The 26,143-nt window shown below is 34.7% G+C and overlaps 1 long non-coding RNA gene across 1 annotated transcript; it reads right to left on the bottom strand.

The window, feature by feature from the left end:
- Window positions 1-1,291: 1,291 nt before the first annotated feature.
- On the bottom strand, window positions 1,292-24,915 carry LOC309863790. The gene is made up of 3 exons (XR_014311261.1): window positions 24,746-24,915; window positions 4,282-4,380; window positions 1,292-1,606 (listed from the first exon to the last, which is right to left on the bottom strand). It is a non-coding gene; the product is annotated as an uncharacterized lncRNA (long non-coding RNA).
- Between the last annotated feature and the right edge of the window lie 1,228 nt (window positions 24,916-26,143).

The following is a 26,143-nucleotide window of genomic DNA, read 5'->3' as shown; positions in this document are numbered from 1 at the left end:
GCATGCCAATAGTCATACTTAATCACTTTACTCAAGAGCCCTAAAACTAATAGCCCTTGCTTTAAGCACATGAAAATCCATACAGTCTATTCAGAAATAGTGCATTACCTGGCATCCTGTTTCTAAGAAGATACGAAATAATATTAGAAATGTCTACTCTCAGTGCCTGAGGAGGGAAAAATAGCTTTATCAACATCTAGGGTTATGTTGGGACTAAAGGAGTCTTCAAATCAAGAGACATTTTCAACCATAGTACAGTTTATCTTAGAGAGATGGTGAGTTGATTTAATTTATCAATAGCAAGAAGTATTGTGTTATCTAACCCTATAAACTAAGAATGATAAGATATGATTAAGCAAATCGGTTTATGTATATATACATAAATTTGCATATGTACATACATATGAATGTATAAATAATAGTCTAAATCCAGAGCTCCAGACATATATGAGAACGAGTTTAAATCTCTCATTTCTATTAGTTTTATCTTCCTTTAGTATTATTCTTCAGGCAAGGTTCATGATATAAATAAAAACCTTGGTTTGTCTCTACGAGTTGGTACACCTCTTGTGTATATGTATGTATACATACACACACACACATACATATTATGGTGGCTTTTATTTTTAAACATCTTATTTTATAGATGCTATGTCTAAACAAATCAAATCTTAGGATGTTGTTTTCTCATGTCCAGGAAATATAATCAAGTCCTGAATTCAACTTTGTACTCCATGTTTTTCTAGCATTTTTTAAAAGGCTACTGGATACCAATACTTTACTGTATTTTTAAAATATTATTAGCATGGTTATAAAACATGACAAATTTTATGAGAATCAACTCTTGCTTTAATGGCATACAACTTCAAACTTTAAAACTCACATAGCTTCACTCTTCCTGAATTCAGAGTTTTTTCCTCCATGGGTGGCAACTCAAGTTCAAACTGTAAACTTGCACTCAAAGAACATTCCTTGGGCCAACAGTGCCACATACTAGCTCAAGGGATAATTAGCGAGCCTGGAACTAAGGCCCCAACACCAAAGCTAAGAGGGACGAGCTCTTCATAGAGCAAGCACCCTCAGTAGAAAACATTTCCAGTTATTACTCTTCCTACCTTATAACTACGACAAGGCCATTTAGCATTTGGAGATGATTAAGTTTTCACACGCTTCTTCTATGCTACCTTCTGTTTCCCTTCATTTTAAACAAAACAGCTGCTCCTCCATTTGCTTCTTAAGGCATTTGGATCATCAAACAGGCATTTCCATTTGATCTCACAGGCTGGTACTCATGGGTTTTGCACTAATTAAAGATGATAAGGTGAAAGTGAGACAGAGAAGGTCCAAACCGTTCATCTGATAGCAAAAGTGTGTATTCCTCAAAATAAGCAAATGCTACAGTAACTTTAAAGTACCCCCCTGACACTTTGAAGTTTGTCTATTGTACTGGCAAGTCTAAAACGAGGCCTAGCCAAGACAGGCATTAGCATGTCAAAGAATAAGCTTCACTTTCACTGTGAGGACTCTATTTGAAGTCTTGTGCTCAATGGAGTGGTACTCTGGAGGCAGCTGAATTGCGTGCTGTTATTCCAGATGTGCATTGTCTCTGTAGAAATACAATTTCACAGTCATTAAACATGTTAAGTTCATCAAGAGATAATTATAGCAGAAAGCCTGACAGAAGTGCTTCAAAATCTTGATAGAAGATTTGCCTATTGATCAGCTTATTGATTTTTTATTACCTTGGTCTTGGACTGCTGTTCATATGTATTGTTATAATCAAAGTAATTGATTAGCCTTGACCAATCATACTTTTGAATACTGCACAAAAATATTTTAGTCCCAAATATCTGTGGCATTACGTGTCAGTGAAGTAATTGCAAATATTAACTGAATTCCTTTTCTTCTGGAAAGTATGTCTAGCTAGGTTTTAATTAAGAAAAACTATTAGTGTTCCCAGAAAAAGCAAACACAGGCTAGCATAAATAACTCTGTTAAATCTTTTCATTCAAGAAAACACTAGCTTATTGTCTTTAAAACTGATTTCAATCAGAACTGAGTAAAAGCCCTAAAAATTTAGCAAGTGAACTCTTAAAAAACAAATAGGCAAATGATAAGAAATTATAATTTAACTTGGAGTTTACATTTCCCAATTTTAAAAAGGCAAAGATGATCTTAAGAATACAGGGAATTCTCAATTCTTAAAAAATCAGTAAATAAACATAAATTCTTTAAATAAATATCAGAATTAATTTGTATAGTGTAGGATAAAAATACTTTCGTGGGGCTCCTGGGTGGCTCAGTGGGTTAAAGCCTCTGCCTTCATCTCAGGTCATGATCCCAGGGTCCTGGGATCGAGCCCCACATCGGGCTCCCTACTCAGTGGGGAGCCTGCTTCCCCCTCCCTCTCTCTGCCTGCCTCTCTGCCTACTTGTGATCTCTGTCTGCCAAATAGATAAATAAAGACTTTAAAAATAAATTCATTAATAATTTTATGCTATTAGAAATTGTCTCATGGCCTTTGCTTTGAGTGAAAGAAAAAGCCATTTCTGTTCAAATTAGTGTTATCTACATATAGCATGTTTCTCTGGTAAATGTGAAATGGGACACATTTAGAAAAATTAACATTTATTTTGCTTTACTTTCTAATTTTAATCATATCAAAATTAGCTATTTCTCATATACATTATTGTATCAAAATTTTTGGAAAAAATTTTATCATGCTTCTTGTCTGATTTAAGAAAATACTATATCTTATTGTAGATATGTGGAAAGTACAACAAAATGTAAATAACAAATGATAATGTTAATAACCCCACTATTTAGAGAACAATGTTATCATGATGGTCTCTTTTTTTGTAGATTTTTAATATACCATGTTACAGTGTTTACAGTCGTTCTATTATCAAAATTTTGGTTGGTTCTAAATTTTAATATAATGCATAATACTATAGTTTATTCTTGTATATGAGTGTTGATCATATTGCCATTCATATTTACTAAATGAGGAATTATGAAGACAATTTTGATGAAACTAAGTATGTTATTTTACTCAGTTTCTCTTCAGTCATCAAAAACCCATCAGTTTATTTAATACTATTGGAAAAATATTTTCATCTTGATACATCATTGCAAAAAAAATTTTTTTTTTACAAGATTTATTTATTTATTTTAGAGGGGTCAGGGCAGAGGAAGAGGAGAGAGAAACTTCATCGGACTCTGTGCTGAGTGCAGAGCCCAATCCCAGGACCCTGAGTGAGTTCACGACCTGAGCGGAAGTTAAGAGTCTGGTTGCTTATCTGGCTGCACCACCCAGGCACCCCTGTGCATATTTGTCTATAGTCTTACAAGAATTTTCTCAAGATTTTGCATTTTCATGCTAACTCAACCTTGATATGTCAAATCATCTGACCGACAAGGTAAACAATATAAATATACTGTCCATGCATCTGAGTTTTTTAGATTCCAACTACAGCTATATACAGCACTGGGAATTACATAATAAACAATTGAAAGGACTTCCTGCTGCTTATCTTTTTCCTTAAAAGCATGATTCCGCAAAGCCTACTATTAGCTATTGTCAGAGAAAGCCAGTTGATAATCCATGTAGGGTTTTGTGGTATATGGTGATCTGAATGCGTAGTACTCAAAAGTATTTTTTCATGCAAGTCCAAGGAAATAAAATATACTAGAAAGCCAGTTTCTCCACTATTAACATACATTTTTAATATTTTTATATTTCCCTAATATAAAATATTTTACATTTTTATATATCTCCACTATTAATATAAAAGACAAGAAAAAGACCTTGAACCTAGTGAGAAGTATTAATAATAGATTAATGATAAATATATATAAATACACAAATAAATGATACATTTTCTTTTTTTATTTCTCAGAGGCTTTTGTTTTTTATTTATTTTATTTTTTTAAATATTTCCTCTCTCTGTCTTGTTTTGATTTTAACAGTAGAAGATAAACTTCATTTTTTAAATTTTGTCTGCATGTTTGAATGCAGTTATGAAGTAACAGAATATAAGAAATCCTCATGTAATAAGGCAAATGACTCTTTTTCCTCTGCTTACCTAACAAGGAACACTACAAAAGTATATCTGCATTGTGTCTTAAGTGGACATGATTAAGTTCAATTTGTAATATCTATACAAAAAAATTTTCTATGTAACAAAATTTTCCATTCTAACCAATTCTCTTATTTAAACTAAATATCCCCTGATACATTCTTAGCATTATTTTCCAATTCCTTAGCAAGCTGACACATACCTAGCTGTGAAGCTGTAATTGGACCCGATAACCCCCTGGAATGGTTGTTTTTGTGGGAACTACTGCTGAGTTTTCTTCTTCAGGCTACAGACGACGAATCTAAATTGAATGATGAAAAATATTTTTTAAAAATCTGTGATGCTGTATAGTAGCATTCAAGCAGAGAACTATCTTGCTGTGTTCACCTCTTTCTCATTTTAAAAGAATATTAGTGAATTATATCAGCCAGAAACCCACTGAACAAGTTAAAGCATGCTTCTGGCCTATGAAGGTTCAGTATTTTTTAAGATAACTCTTTCAGGTAAAATTAACAGACAAAAAAGAGAAATAGACAATTAAGTTGGAACTTATTTCAAAATATTTGACTATGAAGGGCAATGTTAGGAACTATAAAATTCAATAGTATCTAGGTAAAATAAAGTTTTATATGTATAATCCCTTTGAATAATTTAATAACAATGAAAGATGTTAACTTCTTTATTTAAATATTTTTAAAGTTATTGTGACATTCACATTGGTAGAATAAAATAAAGAACTAAGTCCTAGATAATAATTGTTCACTATTAGATTTCTTTAAAATGATAATGTCTACTAGCCAGAAATATAAATGCTAGTTAAAAAAAAAAGAAAAATTAGAAATTTGTTACCAATATATGAAGGAGTGAAGAAATGATTCATATATATATAGATATAGATATAGATATTTCTTTTTTTTTTCTTATATCCAAGTACTTTCTCTTCTTCTAAGAGGGATTAATTAAAGTTCATCAAACTTGAGGACTTACCTCCTTGTCTGGGATAGTCTGTTATTCCAGTCTTTTCCCAGACTACCTCAGTGAAGGTCTTTCATCTATAAGCTCAATATTCTACCTTCTTCAATTAGCTAATCACTTTAAAAAAAAATCTATTTTGAATTTCATTCCTTCTCTTCCTCCTGATCTCCTACTCTCTAACCCACTCACACCCACCTGTGATTACCCACCACCACCACATACACTAGAAGCCCTGGAGACTCAGCTTCCAACTTCATGAACAGGAAGCTTGGTCTGGAATTGGTCTTCCTAATGAAGACATGGCATACAGCATTCTTACAAATATGCGGCCACTGATAATGAGGAGATTTGATGAGACTGCATTCAGCTACGGCTATCTCATCTTAACTTTATTTTCTAACCCGTGATGGGGTTAGAAAATAAGACTTCTGCTTAGCACTCTAGATCCATGGGATATGCGGTCTTGGCCAGTCCCTGCTCCTGCCCCCATCCCAGAGTACTGTAACTGATTCCAGTAGTTCAAATGTATTTAAGTGAGACAATAGCCTATAGGTACTGGAAGATTATAAATATTTTTGAACAAAGAAGTAATACATTAACTGTAAATTTAATGCAATCTCTTGACTCTATTAGAATCAAAGATTTATACTATCACAATTATCTAATTAAATTCAGTTGCTTATATTGTGGGGTAGAAACAATCCCAAAACCCTAATAAACCATAATCGTTATTCATATCAAGACAATGTAGTACTATATGGTGTGTTGTAAAGCAGAGAACAAAAAGGAGGGTGGCATTTGATTATCAAGTTGAATGAAAGTAAGTTTTGGGACACAGCTGATTTAGAGAGAATTCCTCTCATATACATGGTGGATAGATGGTGAAGTGTGGTGGCTAATACAGCTCACAATCGAAGGAAAGTAAGAGTTTCAGATAGCACAGTATCTATTACTTGATCCAGCAGCACAGTGTATCTAGGAGGAAAAACGAAGATTTGAGTTAACTAAAGGAGCTGTCTCACTAAGTTCTGTAGAACCCCTATAACTGTATAACCCAAAAGTGAGTAGATATGTCCCCTCCAATTTCATAACAAAATGCAAGCTATTTTAGCAGCAGAGTGAAGATTGAGGCTTATGTAATTAGAGTGGGCTGCATGAATCCACATAGCGGTGCCAGATCCTCGACTCAGCAGAGATGCATTGAAAGCAGCTTCAATGTCTCTATAAATATCTGAAAGAACAGCAGAGCCTTGGTGTTATCATTAATATTGGTGTTAAAGCACAGGGTACAGGGTACAAGCACAGCACAGGGTACAGGACAATGAGCTGTGGTTCAACAATGAATCACAAAAGAAACTGGAATTCAAGAATTTATTACTTTTAGGTCTGAAAAAAAGTACACTGCACAATTTCAGGGACCACACAGAGAGGGTAAGGCAGAGTGTAGACAGAGAGAGGCAGGTCCTGGGGTACATGCCTTTATTAGCTGTCTAATTAGGGTCTATAGGTAGAGTGCTTTAGGGTTCTTTGTCTAAGGATCTGTTGGTAATTCCAACCAAAAGAGCAGGGTTTTCTTTAGCTCCATGGATGTCTTAAGGCACACAAGGCGAGGGCCCTGGGAAGCAATAGGGAACATTGATCACAGGGCTATAGGGGAAATCACATGAGGAATTTACATTTGCTTGTGATTCTGTGAGCTGTAACCAGCTTTTACCTCATTTGCATTTGCATGAGTGGGCTAATGTCAGTTTGAAGTCCCTGCAAGCCACTTTGCCAAATAAAATGGATGAAGTACCATGGAGTAGCCTAGCTAAACTCTTGATGCTTGGTTAGAAAGAGGCCAGCATGGTGCCACTCCAATAGAAAGATGAGTAAGTTATTCCTTGGAAGATCCTAAAAGTAAATGTGTGGAACACACTTTGTGATAAAAACACTCAACAAACTCGGAATAGAAATGATTACATGCAACCTGATAAAGACTGTCAATGACAAATCTATAACTAGAATCTTACCCAATGGTGAAAGACTGAACATTTTTTCCTAAGATCAGGAATCAGACAAGGACATCTATTTCCACTACTTTTATTTACCATTGTACTAGAGGTTCTAGCCAGTACAATTAAAGATAGAAAGACAAAGAGACAAAAATAGAAGGACAAAGAAGGGAGACAGAAAGGAAAGAAGGGAAGGAAGGAAGAATGAAGGAACAGGAAAAGAAAAGACCCAGACTGGAAGGGATAAAGTAGTATTAGCAGATAACATGATTTCATATATATATATATATATATAAATCCTAGGGCACCTGGGTGGCTCAGTGGGTTAAAGCCTCTGCCTTCAGCTCAGTCCATGATCCCAGGGCCCTGGGATCGAGCCCCACATTGGGATCTCTGCTCAGCAGGGAGCTGCTTCCCTTCCTCTCTCTCTGCCTGCCTCTCTGCCTACTTGTGATCTCTCTCAATCAGTCAAAAAAAAAACAAAAAAAATCTATATAAAAAAATACTAAAGAATCAACTTAAAAACTATGAGGACTGATAAACAACTTCAGCAAGTTTGCAGCATAAAAGATCTCCGTATAAAAATCAAACATGGGGCGCCTGGGTGGCTCAGTGGGTTGAGCCGCTGCCTTCGGCTCAGGTCACAATCTCAGGGTCCTTGGATTGAGCCCCGCATCTGGCTCTCTGCTCAGCAGGGAGTCTGATTCTCTCTCACTCTCTCTGCCTGCCTCTCTGCCTACTTGTGATCTCTCTCTGTCAAATAAATAAATAAAATTAAAAAAAACAAACAAACATATTTTCCATACACTTGAAATGAATCCAAAGATGAATTAAAAAGACAATTATATTCATAATATCAAAAAAAATACTTAGAAACAAATTTAACAAAAGAATCACATATCTTATAATGCAAAAACTACAAAACATTATCAAAAATTAAATAATAGATGGGAAACCACCCCATGTTTGCAGATGAAAAGAGTTAACCCTAAGATGGCAATAATCTCCAAACTGAGCTACATATTCAATGCAATACCTATCAGAATCACTATTGACTTCACCACAGAAATTGACACGGTGATTTAAAAATCCCTAGAGCATTACAAGGGACACTGAATTGCCAAAACAACCTTGAAAAAGAAAAATACAATAGGAGGATACATGCTTCCCAATTTCAAAATTGACTACAAAGCAATAGTAGTCAAAATTTTGTGACACTGGCACAAGGTACACATATAGATCAATCAAATAAACTTGAGTCCAGAAATAAAGCCATGCACATAGTCAACTAAATTTTGACAAGGGTTCCAAAACTATTAAATAAAGGAAAGCATAAGTCTTTCAAAAAAGGGCATAGGTAAGTAAATAACCACATGCAAAAGAATGAAGTTGGATCTAACCTCACATCAGACATAAAAGTCCAAAATGAATCAGAGACATAAATGTATTAACTAAAATTAAAAAATCCTTGGAAGAAAACATAGAGGTAAACCCTCACAACCTCAAAATATAGCAAATGTTTCTTCATAAGAAATCAAAACACAAACACAAAAGGAAAAAAATAAACTTCACGAAAAGTAATAAAAAATTGGGCTTCAGGAAAAAATATACAGTGGAAAAAAGTCTCCTCAATAAATGGTGCTAGGAAAATTGGACATCTATGTGTAGAAGAATGAAACTTGACCATTCTTTTACACCATACAAAGATAAACCCGAAATGGATAAAAGACCTCAATGTGAGGCAGGAATCTATCAAAATCTTAGAGGAGAACATAGTCCGTAAACTCTTTGACATCAGCCACAGCAACTTCTTTTAAGACATGTCTCCAAAGGCAAAGGAAACAAAAGTGAAAATGAACTTTTGGGACTTCACCAAGATCAAAAGCTTCTGCACAGCAAAGGAAACAGTCAACAAAACAAAGAGGCAATCCACGGAATGGGAGAAGATGTTAAAAAATGACACTACAGACAAACAGCTGATATCCAAGCTCTATAAAGAACTCCTCAAGCTCAACACACTCAAAACCAATGATCATGTCAAAAAATGGGCAGAAGACATGAACAGACACTTCTCCAAAGACATACAAATGGCTAACAGATATGTGAAAAAATGTTCATCATCATTAGCCATCAGGGAGATTCAAATCAAAACTGCATTGAGATACCACCTTACACCAGTTACAATGGCCAAAATTAACAAGACAAGAAACAGCAAGTGTTGGAGAGGATGTGGAGAAAGGGGAACCCTCTTACATTGTTGGTGGGAATGCAAGTTGGTGCAGCCACTTTGGAAAACAGTGTGGAGATTCCTCAAAAAATTAAAAGTAGAGCAACCCTATGACCTTGCAATCGCACTATTAGGTATTTAACCCAAAGATACAGATGTAGTGAAAAGAAGGGCCATCTGTACCCCAATGTTTATAGCAGCAATGGCCATAGTCGCCAAACTGTGGAAAGAACCAAGATGCCCTTCAACAGACTAATGGATAAAGAAGATATGGTCTATATATACAATGGAGTATTATGTCTCCATCAGAAAGGATGAATACACAACTTTTATATCAACATAGATGGGACTGGAAGAGATTATGCAGAGTGAAATAAGTCAAGCAGAGTCAATTATCATATGGTTTCACTTATGCGTGAAGCATAAGGAATAACATGGAGGACATTGAGAGATGGAGAGAAGTGAGTTGGGGGAAACTGGACGGGGGAGACAAACCATGAGGGACTGTGAACTCTGAGAAATAAACTGAGGTTTTGGAGGGGTGGAGGTGGGGGGTTGGGTGAGCCTGGTGATGGGTGTTAAGGAGAGCACGTACTGCATGGAGATTAAGTATGGTGCATTAACAATAAATTTTGGAACTCTGAAAAGAAATAAAATAAAATAAAATAAAATAAAATAAAATAAAATAAAATAAAATAAAATAAAATAAAATAAAATAAAATAAAATAAAATAAAAAATGTGCTTCAAAGGACACCATCAAGAAAGTATAAAGGCATCCCCAGAATGAAAGAAAGTATTTACAAACCATGTATCTTGTAAGGGATTTGTGTCTGGAATATACATAAGCTGATCAGCTCAATTATCAGAGGAAAAATAGCCTAATTAAAAAATGGGTAAAAGGGGCACCTGGGTGGCTCAGTGGGTTAAAGCCTCTGCCTTCGGCTCAGGTCATGATCCCAGGATTCTGGGATCGAGCCCCGCATCGGGCTGTCTGCTCTGCAGAAAGCCTGCTTCCTCCTCTCTCTCTCTCTGCCTGCCTCTCTGCCTACTTGTGATCTCTCTCTGTCAAATAAATAAATAAAATCTTAAAAAAAAAATGGGAAAAAAACATTTGAATGTTCTACCTTACCAAAGGAATATATAAATGGCTAATAAGCACATTAAAAGATGCTTGATATCATTAGCCATCAAGAAAATGCAAAATAGGGGCACCTGGGTGGTTCAGTGGTTTAAAGCCTCTGCCTTCATTCAGCTCAGATCATGATCCCAGAGTCCTGGGATCCAGCCCCACATCGGGCTCTCTGCTTAACAGGGAGCCTGCTTCCTCCTCTCTCTCTCTCTCTCTCTCTGCCTGCCTCTCTGCCTACTTGTGATCTCTGTCTGTCAAATAAATAAATAAAATCTTAAAAAAGAAAAAGAAAATGCAAAATAAAACCATGAGGTAATAGTTCACACCCACTAGGATGAATACAATAAAAAAGTGTGTGAGTAAGTATTGGAGAGGTTATGGAGAAACTGGAACCCTCCTACACTGCTGTTGGGAATGTAAAATGATGCAGCCTCTTTGGAACACAGTCTAGCAGATCCACAAACTAGAGTTATCATCAGACACAGAAATTTCACACCTAGATACATATTCAAGAGAACTACCAACACCTATCCACCAGCAGTCTCTTAACTCCTTACCCTGATTCCATTTTTAAAAATATTTTATTTATTTATTTGACACAGAAAGAGTGATGACAAGCAGACAGAGAGGCAGGCAGAGAGAGAGAGAGAGGAGGAAGCCGACTCCCCACTGAGCAGAGAGCTCGATAGGGGGTTCGATCCCAGGACCCTGAGATCAGGACCTGAGCCAAAGGCAGAGGCTTAACCCATTGAACCACCCAGGTGTCCCCCGATGTCATCTTTTAAAATTTAAACCACTTATCACCATCACAGAGAAATATTTATTTATCATCTGCCCCTATAAACTAAGAACTCAGCACTGGAGAAGTGGGAAGACTTGCTTGGTTTACGATACAGTCTCAGTGCCTAGAAAAATGCCTGTCACAGAGAAGATGCTCAATAATTATCCAGGGAATGAAAATATTATTGTTTGCCACACCAGAAATAAACAAGTTACAATTAATTCCATAGACTACATGATAGTCTAGATTATATTTGGGGTTTGTATTTTGCTGTTTTAAGAAGTTGTATTTTAATTTTTTCTCTATATATAAAATATTAAAATTTTAGTTTATATTGTTTCATAGTACATGTAATATGAAATAATATTAAATTTTAAATTTTAATATTAAATTGTATTCCTATATATAAAATATTCATTTCTAATTTTATCCCTATGTATAAAACATTAAATTTTTATCTTAAATATTAAATTCAAATAAACAATGTTGCATCTGATTCCTGAGGAAACCTCTCAATGTAAACTATTTGCATTATTTTTTTTCAAATTCTAATCAAAAAAGAGACAACCAACTTGTTACTAATTTATTTACTCAATAAATATTTATTTAGTACCTAGTATGTGCCAGACACTATGTTAAATTCTGGACACTAAAAAGGTGTATGTGTTGGGAGCAGTGTTTAAAAGTATATGAGATCTTAAGAATCTCATAGGCAGCTGGCTAGGATTTTGAAGACACCTTTGTAAAGCCTACAGTTCTGGTTTGTAGTGTTTTAAAGGAATTTATCCTCTTTTTATATTTGTCTAAAGCTAGTTTCAAGGGGACACAAAATAATGATTTTTTCACTCACAATTAGCTTAATGAGTAGTCCGTTTCTATTGGATATAATTGAAGATAAAATGATTAGCCTGCTAGTTTGTCCCAAGTTCCCACCATTTCTAGACCTCCTAAGTTATAAAAATGACATTTGTTATAGAGAGTAAAGCAAGCATCTCTCTCTTTTTTTTTTTAAGATTTTATTTATTTATTTGACAGAGAGAGATCACAAGTAGGTGAAGAGGCAGGCAGAGAGAGAGAGAGAGAGAGGAGGAAGCAGGCTCCCTGTTAAGCAGAGAGCCCGATGTGGGGCTGGATCCCAGGACTCTGGGATCATGATCTGAGCTGAATGAAGGCAGAGGCTTTAAACCACTGAACCACCCAGGTGCCCCTATTTTGCATTTTCTTGATGGCTAATGATATCAAGCATCTTTTAATGTGCTTATTAGCCATTTATATATTCCTTTGGTAAGGTAGAACATTCAAATGTTTTTTTCCCATTTTTTTTTTAAGATTTTATTTATTTATTTGACAGAGAGAGATCACAAGTAGGCAGAGAGGCAGGCAGAGAGAGAGGAGGAAGCAGGCTCTCTGCAGAGCAGACAGCCCGATGCGGGGCTCGATCCCAGAATCCTGGGATCATGACCTGAGCCGAAGGCAGCGGCCTAACTCACTGAGCCACCCAGGCGCCCCTCAAGCATCTTTTTTATTTAATTTGTATTTCTTTGATTGGAATAATCAATGTGCTATCATGACTTTATTAATCATTTATATCAATCTTTATGAACATCTTTTTAGTTTAAATGCTCAGTTTTGTAAATTTTTAATTTATTGATAAATGCTCTTTTTAAAAAAGATTTTCTTTCTTTGTTTTTTATGGAGAGAAAGAGTGAAAGCTCAAGTAGGGAGAGGGGCAGAGGGACAGGAAGAAGCCACCTTCCCACTGAGCAGGGAGCTGGACACACGCTAGTTGCAGGGCTCCATCCCAGGCCCAGGAACCATGATCTGAGCCAAAGGCAGATACTTAACCCATTAAGCCACCCAAGCGCCCTGATAGATACTCTTTATATCTAACTGTTCATATTGTACTAGGATCTTTACAGTGATTTATTTGGGGCTCTCAACAATACAACTACACAATACGGTGAAGATACTACAATATAAAACAATAAACAATTAGTCAAGAGAATTCAGTTAGACAATACAAGGAAGGCCAGAGCCCATAATAGTAGTTATACCCATATTATTAGTTATATATTGAAACCTTCTACTAGTGTTTATGCCTAGCACCTGATTGGTAGTGGTACCATTTCTTTTCTGGTAGCCTGATAAACAAACGAGTATCTCCATTCTTCTTTCAACCAATCCCATCTAGTTTACATGAATTTCTGAATCCAGCCCACCTAAGTGGAACTTTACACTCTTAGCTAAACACGGCCAGTCCATTCCACTGGATGAGATTGTTGCTTTGGATCATCATAAGATGATTCTCTAAGTCTTCTGAGAGCATTCTCTGGTTAGGCATGTGTGTCTTTCCTTTCTAATTCACCTTCAAATAATTACTCCGTCCTTTGCTATTGCTTATCCATTGCAGAATGTTTTTGCTTAAACTTTGATGCATATATTTTTTTTCTTATCTCATATAATCTGCACATCAATACAGCACATTCTGAAAACCACATAATTTAATTTCATTAACTTTTTATAATTTGCGTTTTTCCTCCAGACATAAAATTTACAACACAGCTTATATATTTTAACTTCTACTTCATATATACAAGTTTATTTCTGCATCTCCTTTTCCTATAATTCTTGTGTATTCCTATATGATTTACATATCAAAATTGTATCAGCCATATATGTTACATTGATTTCTTTGTGAAGATTGTATCTTTCAACTTTCATAGTATTTATATAAAAAAACAAAGTTTAGGCATAATTATGGCATGTCAGAGTTCTCTCCTACATTTTTTTAATATTTTAACTCACTGATTGTTTGCAGTACTCTAGGTATATTATTATATATGCATACATAGTTACAATTATTATCCTATTTTGAAGACTGGTTTAAAAAATACCCAGCATTATATGACTCATTAGTAAAGAAGCCAAGATTATCCCCAGGATATCTTAATCAGGAGGTTATGCTATATCCCATAATTTCAATGTTCTCCTACTAATTGGTATTTCAACATTTTCTGAGGTTTTCTATCTACAAAGAGGAAATAGATGATATTCCTTCTTACTTAATGCTGAAAAAAAATGCCATCACAAGATGAAGTAGCTTTCCAGGTGATCCACTGACAAGTTGACAATGAACTTGCATTTCTGAGCAAGGTTTACTAAGAGCATTGAATGAACCATTCTTCTCTCTATATTTTTTAAGTGGGTAGTAAAATACTAATTACTTTTTCATAAGCAAGTCCTTTCAACTTAATAGTTACTTTAATAAACTTATCAATCTATCAGGCTTAGATTTATCATGATCGTGGCAGAAAAAGGTAAATTGTTGTTATCCAGCAATAGTGTAGCCTTGGTACCCAAGACCAGGGACATTCCACAGTAGTGATAATGGTTAAGTCAACAATAACGCCTGCTCATACTTGCAAGGACATTGCTAAGGTTCCTGCAGCTTGGTGTTTCTTGTCTACTTTTCATTTCCTGTCCTGTTTCTTAAACTTTTCCTTATTTCTGTGAATTTCTCATACAAATCCAGAATTATAATGAATTCATTTTCTGCTTAGTTAGTGAGGGTTGGATCCGATTTATTATAACCAGTATCTTTGACTAATAAAGTACTGTTCCGAAGATAGAGATGTGAGCACCACATCTGCAGGGAAATGTAACAAATCTGGGATTGGTTATATAGCCTAATTGGGACACAAGATAGTTGAAATCCTATAATTAATATCTCATGATACTAATGTTGCCAGCTCTGGTACATACTAAAACCTGAGCTGATTTATTTATTGTCTGTGGTTATCTGAAATATAGGAGCATTCAAAGCAAGGCTTCTGGAGATGATTTTAGTACTAAAAATATATAATTAATGTTTCATGAAAGATTTAATAAGTCAGGGTTGGTTGGATGATTTTTGAAGTTGAAGGGCAGTTGAAGGAGAATTATAGACTCTAATTCCTTAATCCTTGCTTTAGGGTATGGATTTAAACATACAATCTTTATTTGACCATGCTAAATGAATATATTTATTACTGCATTTGCATTGTTGAATACCAAATTTCAATTTTGATCATGTATTTGTGAGACAGGAAAACTGAAGGGACCCCATAAAAAAAGACATTTTTTTTTCCTTTTCTCCAGCTTCTATTCTCACTAGGACCTACACCCCTACCCCACTCTACACATGCCTTATAATTCAAATAGCATATGTCCTCATTGTCAGGGACAAAGAGACAGTATATTTGGATTCTTCCAGCACAGTAGATAACATGTAAGCAGTGACAGGGTGGGGTCATCATAAACAGTTCTCCTGTAAGGGTCTATTCAGCCAGAGCAGCCCCACCTCGGCTGAACTGCCATTTTGTTGTAAAACTTAAATTGACTCTGCCCCCCCCCCCCCGCCAGGGGCATTTACTTAAAAACATGTCCCAGAAACCAGTCCCAGGTAATAAAGTCCAAGTACAAGGGTGGGTCAGGCCAGATGGAGGTATTCAATCAGTCGGGGCTCATACTGTCTCCTAGCTACCAAGGAGTATGGGCCCTGCCCTTTAGGCACCTTTTGGGCGCCAATTCTGACCAAGGTGATAGGCTGGTTCAAATATCTACTAGGGTAAATTGTAATTCAATTGGTCACCTAGCATGACTGTATAGCTTTCTCTGTGTGTTACAATTTCACTGGCCACCTGTGCATGGCCAGACACAACCACATGGCCTTTGCTCTATAGAAGCTAGTCTGTGAGACAAAGAGAGGTCGTCCTCTCTCTAAGGAGCGGCCCTGACCGATCTGTTTGACAATTGGTTTGATTCTTGATGCTTGGTGCAAAATAAAGCTTTGCTTGACCTTCACTTTATATCAGTCTCGCTCCTTTAATCACAGACCCATTATTGGGGGACCCAACATTGGGGACCTGACAAACCTAAAACGGCTCTGAGAAAAAAGTCATTAAAATGAAAAATAATTCTTTCATAGATGTACTTTTTTTACTTAAGATTTATGGATCCTGAATAAAGAAAATTTTAATAAGAATTTTTGATGGCAGTGTCTCATGTACCTAAAATGATTATATGAAAGACAGGAATTATATCAGGAATACTGTATCTTCTAGATGTGTTGGACGGCTTGAAGGACTGTAGATGTGTTTGTTGTTGTTAATTAAAATGGCAAAGATAGATCAAACTTTTGTATTTTTCTTTTTGTTTCCACGTTTTTACCTTTTCCTTTTATTTTCAAAGTAAGATGTTGATATGCGAGCTTAATTTAAAAAAAAAAAAGAGTATGAAAGGGAAATATTTTTGCTCATATGTTTTTAAAGGAACATATGGCAGTTTGGTTTATGGTCACTTTTCAATATAAAGCAGATGTGTTAGAATCAGAAAACTATTTTTAGTTTGCTTATTATTCAAGAGTAGTCAAATATCTTGACATTTACAGGCTCATGACTCCCTCTAAATTTTAATGGTCAAATATGCCCCTGGGTATGGTTTTGGTCATTTACTTCAAAGAGACCTTACAGTGAATACCAACCAAGAAAATAAGAGAAAAGGGAAAACAAAATTAGTTTACTTACACATATAAAATATATTGGTAATTTTTCATTTTTCAAGAATATATTTTTATATGACAGATTTATCTGAGATGCTTTCTCTCAAATTGAGTTTAAACACTCATCAAAGAGAAAAATGCAATAAAAATACTGAGAACAGCAAAACAAAAGAATTAAGTTACATTTTTAGTCAATGAATTAGAAGCAGGTGTTAAACATAGAGAAATTTCTCATTCCATATGTGTCTTCAAGTCAAGAACTATGAGAATAAAAAGAGTAACAGTAAATTCATAAAGATAACTATAATTTACTTCTATCGACATCTATTAGGGGAAAACAACCACAACATCAACACAAAGATTAACATTGACTTTGTAATGCCATTTTTTGTTTCTATGAAATAAATTTGAAATTGAAGCCAAGAATAATTTGAACATTTACAGAATACATCAATAATACATCATTACTCAGATTTTCCTCAATTCAGTGATTTTAATTTTCTGTTGAACAAGTAGGGTTTATCAGAGAACTTAGCATCTGAATGTAAAAGGGGAAATTGTAAAATGCCCTCTTTAAATTTGCATGTCTTTGGCTCCTGAATAGCCATCAAAGTAATTGTTTCTTAAATGCTATGCAAATCTTTTCTCCTGTGTTGACCCTAATCAAAGCAATTAATTCCATAATGAAGTCTTTCTTTATAGACACCATCTTATTATTATCTTGGTCTAAATTAATAACATCATGATAATAATTAGTAGATTTGAAATCATCTATTTCTTTCTTACAGCATGTGGACTTCTTATAAGAGAGCAACAGCGATGGAAATTAGAGTAAAACATGGCAGCTGCGTTGATTGGTGTGCCCTCCTAACCTTAGCATCTGCAACATCGGCCTTATTTAAATGTGAATGTGATGTGGTTGTAATGTTCTTTCCTTCACCAGACTCAACTGCTAAGTATAGATCTATATATTACATAATGCACATAGCTTATATATAATATATGTAACAGTATATATAAATATATGTAACTATTCCATAATATATATTATATATGTATATAGCTCATGTTTATAGCCCCTATATATTACATATATGTATATAGCTCACATATATCATATTACATATAACAGCATGTATATAATATATATAGCTCCTATATACCATATTATTTATTGTAGTGTGTATATATATATAGAACTGTATGTAACTATTGCATAATAAAATATATATAGTGGTATATATGTAACTGTGAAACTCAGTATCTAGTACACACACATATATATCCCATATATGTTTATGTATCTATTCTGATTACTGGAAAATAGATCCATGTATCTATATAGATTTATTTATCTATACTGATTAATGATTATCCCAGAGATTTGTATCTAATAACACAGTTCACATATTCATTACAAAGTTATGACTGATATCATCCTAGCTGATGAAATCTAGAGAAAGTGGACAAGATCAGAAAACTTTTCAAGCAACTCCAATTTACATGGATCTTTAGTGTTAACACCTGAATGTGCATGAACTATATCTCTATATACTGTATCTGATATGCTGAAGCAACTTTTTTTCCCACTGATCTGTTTTATTTTGATGAGGTCTTCTGATATCTTTATTCTTAATACACTTAATACATTGTTTTTTCTGCCTAGTCTTCTGTCACCTTGGCAGTTCTCTCCCTGAAGGGATTTCATTTTGTGGTATTCCTACTGAAAACCTTCTTCAGAAACAGTTTTCCACTTGTACCACTGATATCTAAAGGTAATTTACCCAATCTCATCCTTATTGATCATTTATATATAATTATTACAAAAAGTAATTATTTATATACAAGTGGTAATTATTTATACAGATTCTAATACTATTCTCCTTATGTTTGATAATGTTCTGCTGTAAGTAAAATGTAGAAACATTGGACTATGTAGGAACATTTCCCACTCTTAATGACATAATCACAATATGCATTATAATTTTACATGATAATACTATAATGTTGCTATAAATCATATATTTACTTTCAGTACAATAAGAAAGTATTGTCTTTTACATTTATCAAGTTTTTAGCATTTTGACCTCCTTCATTCCCTTCTAAAAATCCTCTTGTATCATTTATTTTCAGCCTGAAGTACTTTCTTTACTATTTTTTTTTAAAGATTTTATTTATTTATTTGACAGACAGAGATCACAAGTAGTCAGAAAGGCAGGCAGAGAGAGAGGGGGAAGCAGGCTCCCTGCTGAGCAGAGAGCCTGAAGTGGGGCTGGATCCCAGGACCCTAGGATCATGACCTGAGCCAAAGGCTGAGGCTTTAACCCACTGAGACACCCAGGCACTCCTCTTTACCATTTCTTGTATTACATTCTGGTGTCAATATATTTTATGTGAAAATGTCTTTATTTTATCTATATTTTGAAGATATTTTTCAACATATAATATTTCTGAGTAGATAGATTTTTTTTCTCAATATTTAAAGGTTTATTCCACTGTCTTCTGGCATTCATGGATTTTGCTGTAGATTTCCCTATATGGCTTCACTCAGGATTTTTCTTATTTTAGGTGTGCAGTACTTTTTCTATGATATTTTTAGGTATAGTTTTCTTATATCTAGCTTGCTTTGAATATATTGACCTTTTAGAAACTATGTATTTTTCACCAAAATAGGGAAATTTTTGTATTTCCTCAAAACTACTTTCCTGTTCTCCTTTGGGGACTGCAATAACAAGTATTTTAAATATTTTTATATTGTCTCAGAAGTCCCAGACACTGTATTAATATTTTTCAGTCTTTTTTTCTCTTTTTTTATTATATTGCATAATTTATTTTGATCTTTTTCAGTTTCACAAATTCTCTCCTGTATAATCCCCATTTTGTTATTAAGACCAGTCAGTGAAATTTTATTTCAGATATTGTTCTCTTTTTTAGTTGGAGTATTTCCATTTGGTTATTTTTTTATTGTTTCAAAATTTCTGTTCATATTATATATCTTTTCACTAAATACAAAAAATATTTTTCATTATATTAGCAAGTATAGTTATTATAGGGGCTTTAAAGCTCTTCTCTGGTGATATCTGTTGGTAACTAGGTCATCTCGGAAATCATTTCTTTTATATTTGACAATGGGTCACATTTTCCTGGTTACTCAGATGTTGAGTAATTTTGGTTTATATTTGCACATTTTGAAAATAATATTGTTGATACCAAGGATTCTGTTATATTCCTTTTAAGGATATTGGTATGTTTAACAGGAAATTTAACTTGAATAGACTCAAAATTCAAACTCCATATCTCGGAGAGCAGCTGAAATCTGATTTCAGCGTCTTCATTCACAGTTGGGTTGCTTGCAGTCTACTCTATACTTCGAAACCTTATGTATCAACCAGATTCTGGACAGTTTGTACATAGAATGCAGCTATCTCCTCTACTGCTCTTCTCCTTTGAAATTCCCTCTGCATGTTTTTGTATCTATGATACTGAGCTCTGTCTTCTCAAACACACCATAAAGATGAATTTTCTTTCTTTGAAACTTGCAAATGCCTTACACAGAGCTATACATGGGCTTCCCTCTAGCTGAAAGCTCTAACAACAGAAAATTTGGCTATGTTGTCACTTTTCTCTTACACATAGAAGCTGATCTTCAAAATCAGTTAGCTTGTCTTTGTTCATGCTGCAAAGCATTTGAGTAAATTCTGTTGTTGTTTTGCTTGTCATTTTGAAATTATCTACCAAGTTTAAAATTTATTTCAGTAGGACAATCAGCCCATTAGGAGCTTACTTATATATATATATCATGTGCAGAACTCTTAATGTTTTATTAAAAGTCATGTTGCATATATGTATTAAGTAAGTAAGTAAGTATGTACACTTGGCTTTCTTTGCTTTTATTCTGATTGATATTCATTGAGCTTTATGAATCTCTAAACATATTATTATTATCAGGTATATTTGATGTCCATAAAATTCATATTTTATTGTTCAGGCAGTTTGCACATGCATTATATTTTTCTTTTGAAAAATTATCAGTGACTCAGCTTAGATCAATGTAGTCTCAGAAATATGTGGTTTTAATAGTGAATATTGTAATGATTGTTATCAATGAATAATGATTTATATAAAATTTAAAATTTAGGAATAAATAATCCACTGAGATAATTATGGCAAATATTATTGTTCTTTTAGAGATAAAAAATGAAATTGAGGTTAAATAATTATTTCACAGTCACAAAGCCAGGAAATGTAGAGTCCGTATTTCAGCTCAAACAAGGTTTGCTTATTCTACTCCTTTCTTCCACAATACTTCCAAATCCAAAACTATTCCTAAATATATTATAATGACTTCTAAGTGGTAGATTAAACCTAAAGCTCTAAAAATCTATATATCAAGCACATTTAATGCTCCAAATCATAGTTTTAATGCAAATAGAATGGCATCATTAAGGAAAATCCCATCTTTACTCCTTATTATACCTACAACTTAAACTTTACAGGCAAGATTCACCAGAACTGAGTTTCTAAAATTTATTGTGGATTAGGAAACTAGCTTTGAGGAAGACAGAAGTCAATGTGATCAAATGTTTATGTAGACTCATATTATTTTACCTATCACAAAAAAGAAAATGTAGACTTCTATTTCAGGAAAAATGGAGTAGGTATACTTTTCTTCATTGCTTGCACTTAGCACAGTTAAAAACCCTGGGTATTATATTTAAAACAAAACTCAGAAGATTATGAAAAATGGAGAGAATAAAGTAGACTGGTTAATTATCTTGGGTCTTAGAAATGACAAGGAAGTGAATTCCCTGAATCTTAATTTTGCCTCATAAGTCCTCAATTTGGAGATAAAGAAGCTGACTACTTAACAATACTAATAGGCACACATAAAAACAAATCCCAAACAAAACTGACTCTCTCTAGTAAAAGGACCAGGACCTGCCAAACAGATGTAAAATTTTCAGATTGTAACTATTCTATTCCAGGCAAATACCATAGAAAATATTGCTCTTACCCTCCTTTCCTCCAGCTAAGATTGAACGGAGAACATGACTTCCAGCCTCCCAAGGCTATAATGAAGAACCTGTTACGATGGTGTCAGAGAATACACAGTACAAAGATGAAACCTTCATTCCCATTGGCCAATAAGAAGACATCCCACTCACCCTGTGTTAACAAAGAATATGTAGCAAGCCTACAATTTCATCCCTTTCAACAGGAACAAGGTGCTCCCTCCTATGTGAGGAAATGTCAGAGGTGGCCTACGTGAAAGGCAGGATTTTCACTATTTACCAGGAGGGGCAATGTCCTCTCTGCAGCGTCAGCAGAAGCCACATGAAGAGCAGTGTTCTCATTCCTACTTAAGAGGAAGGAAAAGCCTCCCATCCCCTTCAGGTGTCAATGGAGACCCAATAAGAAATTGACTTACCTCCACCTGCTAATAGTGAGGTGATAACAACTTTTCCCAGCCACAACAATATCAAAACAAAACAGTTAAACCATAAAAATTAAGTAAGCTTCAGAATCTCATAATATAACAAGTTTCAATAAAAAATTCATTCAACATACCAAGAACTAGGAAGACCTCAACCTGAGTGAAAAAAGACAATAAATATCAACACCAGGATAATAAAGATGACAGAATTACTTGACACAATTTTAAACCAGGGAGGATAAAAATGCTTCGGTAAAGAATTATAAACACTCTTGAATGAAATGAAAAAGTAGAAAGCCTTAGCAAGTCAGTAAAAGATATAAAGAACCAAATGTAAGGTTTTGTACTGAAAAATACACCCATTTTAGGGCACGTGGGTGTCTCAGTGGGTTAATCCTCTGCCTTCAGCTAAGGTCATGATCTCAGGGTCCTGGGATCAAGCTCCAAGTGGGGATCTGACCAAGCTCCACGTCGGACTCTGCTCAGTGGGGAACCTGCTTCCCCCTCCCTCTCTCTCTCTGCCTAATCTCTGTCTACTTCAGATCTCTCTGTTAAATAAATAAAATAAAATAGTTGAAAATACACCCATGTTTTGGGACATAGATAGTTACTTAGAAACAGTTTGATCTTTTAGGATATTATTTATTTTTTGAGAGTATAAATTAATCTCTGTTAGGTGGGTACAAAGACATATTTAATCTGGGGTTAATTTTTTTCCCCATCACTAAAGCAAAATCCTTCTTATTATCTCAAGTGATATTCTCTGAATTGAGTTTTTCTGCTCTGAGTTGTTAGAAAGAGGCACTACTCTTGACCCTATATAATCTTCAAGCAGTAGTCCCTATAATCCCTGCAGTGTATCTCTCAGCGCTGGGTAGTTTCAGCATGTGCACATGGTGATCACTACTCATCTAAGTGTCAGAAGAAGACTTTCCTCAGATATACGGAATTTCTCTCTTGCAGTTTCTCCTGTCTGATACTCTGTTCTGTAAACTCTTGCCATCTTGTCTTCCCTAGAATTTCAGCCCAGTCTCTTCAATGAGAGACAGACAATCTATGTAGTGTTGCCCCAACCCTGGATCATAACTTAGAGACATTCTCCAGGAAGTAAGCTCGAAGTCACATGGATCATCTTACTTGCTTCCCATCATTCAGGTATCATTCTCCTGCTGTCCAATTTCTTGAGTGCTGTTATTTCATTTGTTTTGTTCTGTGTTTTACCTTTTTTTATAAGGAAAGGTAAGTCGATTTCTTGTAACTCCATCTTCATGGGAAATTCAAACTTAACTTTTAATCTTTATATATATATATTTCTATGTTGCTTTCTTGTATATAGCCTATAGTTTTATCTTCATTTATAACCTACCTCATGATCTGTTTTGATTGTAATGTGCATAAAATTAATATTTAAAATAGCAATCCATATGTTTAGGTTTCAATCTACTATTTTGCTCTTTGCTTTCTATTTGTTCCACCTGTAATTTGTGGGTTTATCTGCCCTCTTTTCTGGTCTTCTACTGAATTTTGATTTTTTAAATTTTTTTTAAGGATTATATATATTTATTTGACAGAGAGAGAAAGAGAGAGAGTGAGTGGACAAGCCGGGGAAGCTGCAGGCAGAGGAAGAAGAATTTCTCAGCAGAGAGCTTGATGCAGGGCTTGATTCTAGGACCCCAGGATCATGACCTGAGCCAAATGCAGACACTTAACTGACACTTAGCCACCCAGGTACCCCTTCTACTGAATTTTTAAATGATTTTATTTATCTTTATTTTTAGCTTATTGCCGCTATTTTTTTTTTTTTTTAATTTTGGAGGTATCTCTAGGTTTTAATATATTTAACTTATGAAAGAATCTTACAGTTGTTCACTTTTATATTCCCTTCCACCTTTTGTGCTACTGTTGTCATATATATCACATTTACATGTGTCATAAATCTCATGCTATATTGCTTTTATATTTGCTCATTTATTTTTTAAAAACATGTAAAATATGAGGAAAAATATATCCACACAATTTCACTTATCAGCACTCATCATTTGTGTAGATTTAAATGAACATATGGTGTCATTTTCTTTTTGCTTGAAGTGCTTTTTCTTTAAGATTTATTTATTTATTTTAGGAAGAGAAAGAGCATATGTTCGCATGCACATGGGTGAGGGTAGAGGGAGAAGGGGAAAGAGAACCTTAAGCGGGCTCTAGGCCCAGCACAGAACCTGACCCACGGACTTGATCTCACAACCCTGAGAACATGATCCTTTCAGGTTTTCCCTGAAAGTTCTTCTGTATTTGGCTTCATGAAATTGTAACCTATGCTTGCATAGATCAGTATTCATTAAGAGAAATAAGGAAACTTCCATGAAAGAAACTTCTGTCAAACTCCTTTCTTAATAGTTTTGTTCTCTCTGGTACCCTGTCCCCCCAAATGCCAACTGCTTTGTTCTATATGAACTTTTATCTCTTGACTTCCCACCTCACGGCAACATAAGACAAAATTTGCTCTGGAAACTGTCCCTGTGTTGTAGCCTGAAGAGATGTCTTCACACTATATATCAAGTTGTAAAGCTGTGAGATTATAGGGCTCACCTTGTTTGATTTCATTTTCTCAGGGATCCCAGTCCTGTTCTACCTTTCTTCCAATTTGTAAAAATAATTATTTCCTGTAATTTTGTTCAGTTTTATAATTATGCATGGAAGCTGATGCTGACTGTTGTCTGGGCTGCATGTCTCTAGCAGGCCAGCCTATCTTCTTCGCACTGTGGCCAGTTTCCAAAAGCAAGAAGCAAGAGAGGGCAAAGACTAATCCACAAGCATGTTTCAAGCCTCTAGGGTCATTTTTGTTACATTCCGTTGTCCTAAGCAAATCACATGGTGAAGACCAGAGTTAATGAGTGAAGAGATTAAGCTAGGAAATGGGTAGGGAAATATGTGTGACTTCTTTTTTTTTTTTTTTTTTTTTTTTAGGGACCATTACTATGATGACCAATCACACAAAATTTATCGGTAATTACAGTATTAATTATCTCAAATAGAGAGATCACATCTGGAACAATAGCATCAGTGGAAGATACTCCATGGTATCCGTGGAGTATCTAATCCATCATATTCTTTGAAGATCAATTCTTCTTTTACAGACACTGAAAAGGTAAGTTAAATTAAGTTGTAATGGGAGTCCCCATTCCTGCATTTTCAAATTTTTTGAGGGTGGCAATAATCTTTGCGTACCAGAGGGGATGTAGTTTTGCATTTGACTTATGATTTTTTTTAAAAAAGGAAGCTATAAGTATTTCACGATGTATTCCTACTATAATATCCCCCAATCCAAATATCAGGGAGCAAGGTAGAGATTCTCTTGTTTGCTGAGTAAAATAATTTTAACCATATATGAAGAAACTGGGCAAATAAAAATAAGGTCTGTGAACCCTTGTTCCATTGTACTACCGATTTAATTAAAAACACACTCATCACCTAAATTCAAGTGGATTACAGTGGCAATCTGGATTCAAAGCATCAACATCAGGATTAGAGATGGTGTGTAATAACCCATGAGCTCGCTACCTGACAGATGATCCTTTAGAGATTACTAGAAGGAAGATTTGTGGCAAACATTCAATATATGGTTACACTTTAAGTTGTATGGACTATCTTTATTTTAGGAATTCAGAGTCTGCAAGTGGTTCAGATCTTAGAATGATATAATTGCAATGACTTAATTACAATGCCTCAAATGAGACCTATTTTCAGCACAAATCAATATTTTTGTTTGTGGTAAGATATACATAATGTACAATTTATTCTATCAGCTTAAAGTGTAAAGTGCAATGGCATTATTATATTTTTCGTATCTGGGCCACCATCACCACCATCTACTCCAGAACTTCTTCAAATTCCCAAATAAAACTCCACACTCATTAAATAATAACTCTGTTTTCCCTCCCCCCCAACCCTAATCAATCACCTTTTTTTTTTTTTTCTTTCTGTGAA

This window comes from Mustela nivalis, assembly GCF_964662115.1.
Source record: "Mustela nivalis genome assembly, chromosome: 4".
NCBI lineage: Eukaryota > Metazoa > Chordata > Mammalia > Carnivora > Mustelidae > Mustela > Mustela nivalis.
Note: the sequence above shows the minus strand (reverse complement) of the source record. Positions and strands in the feature narration are given on the sequence as shown.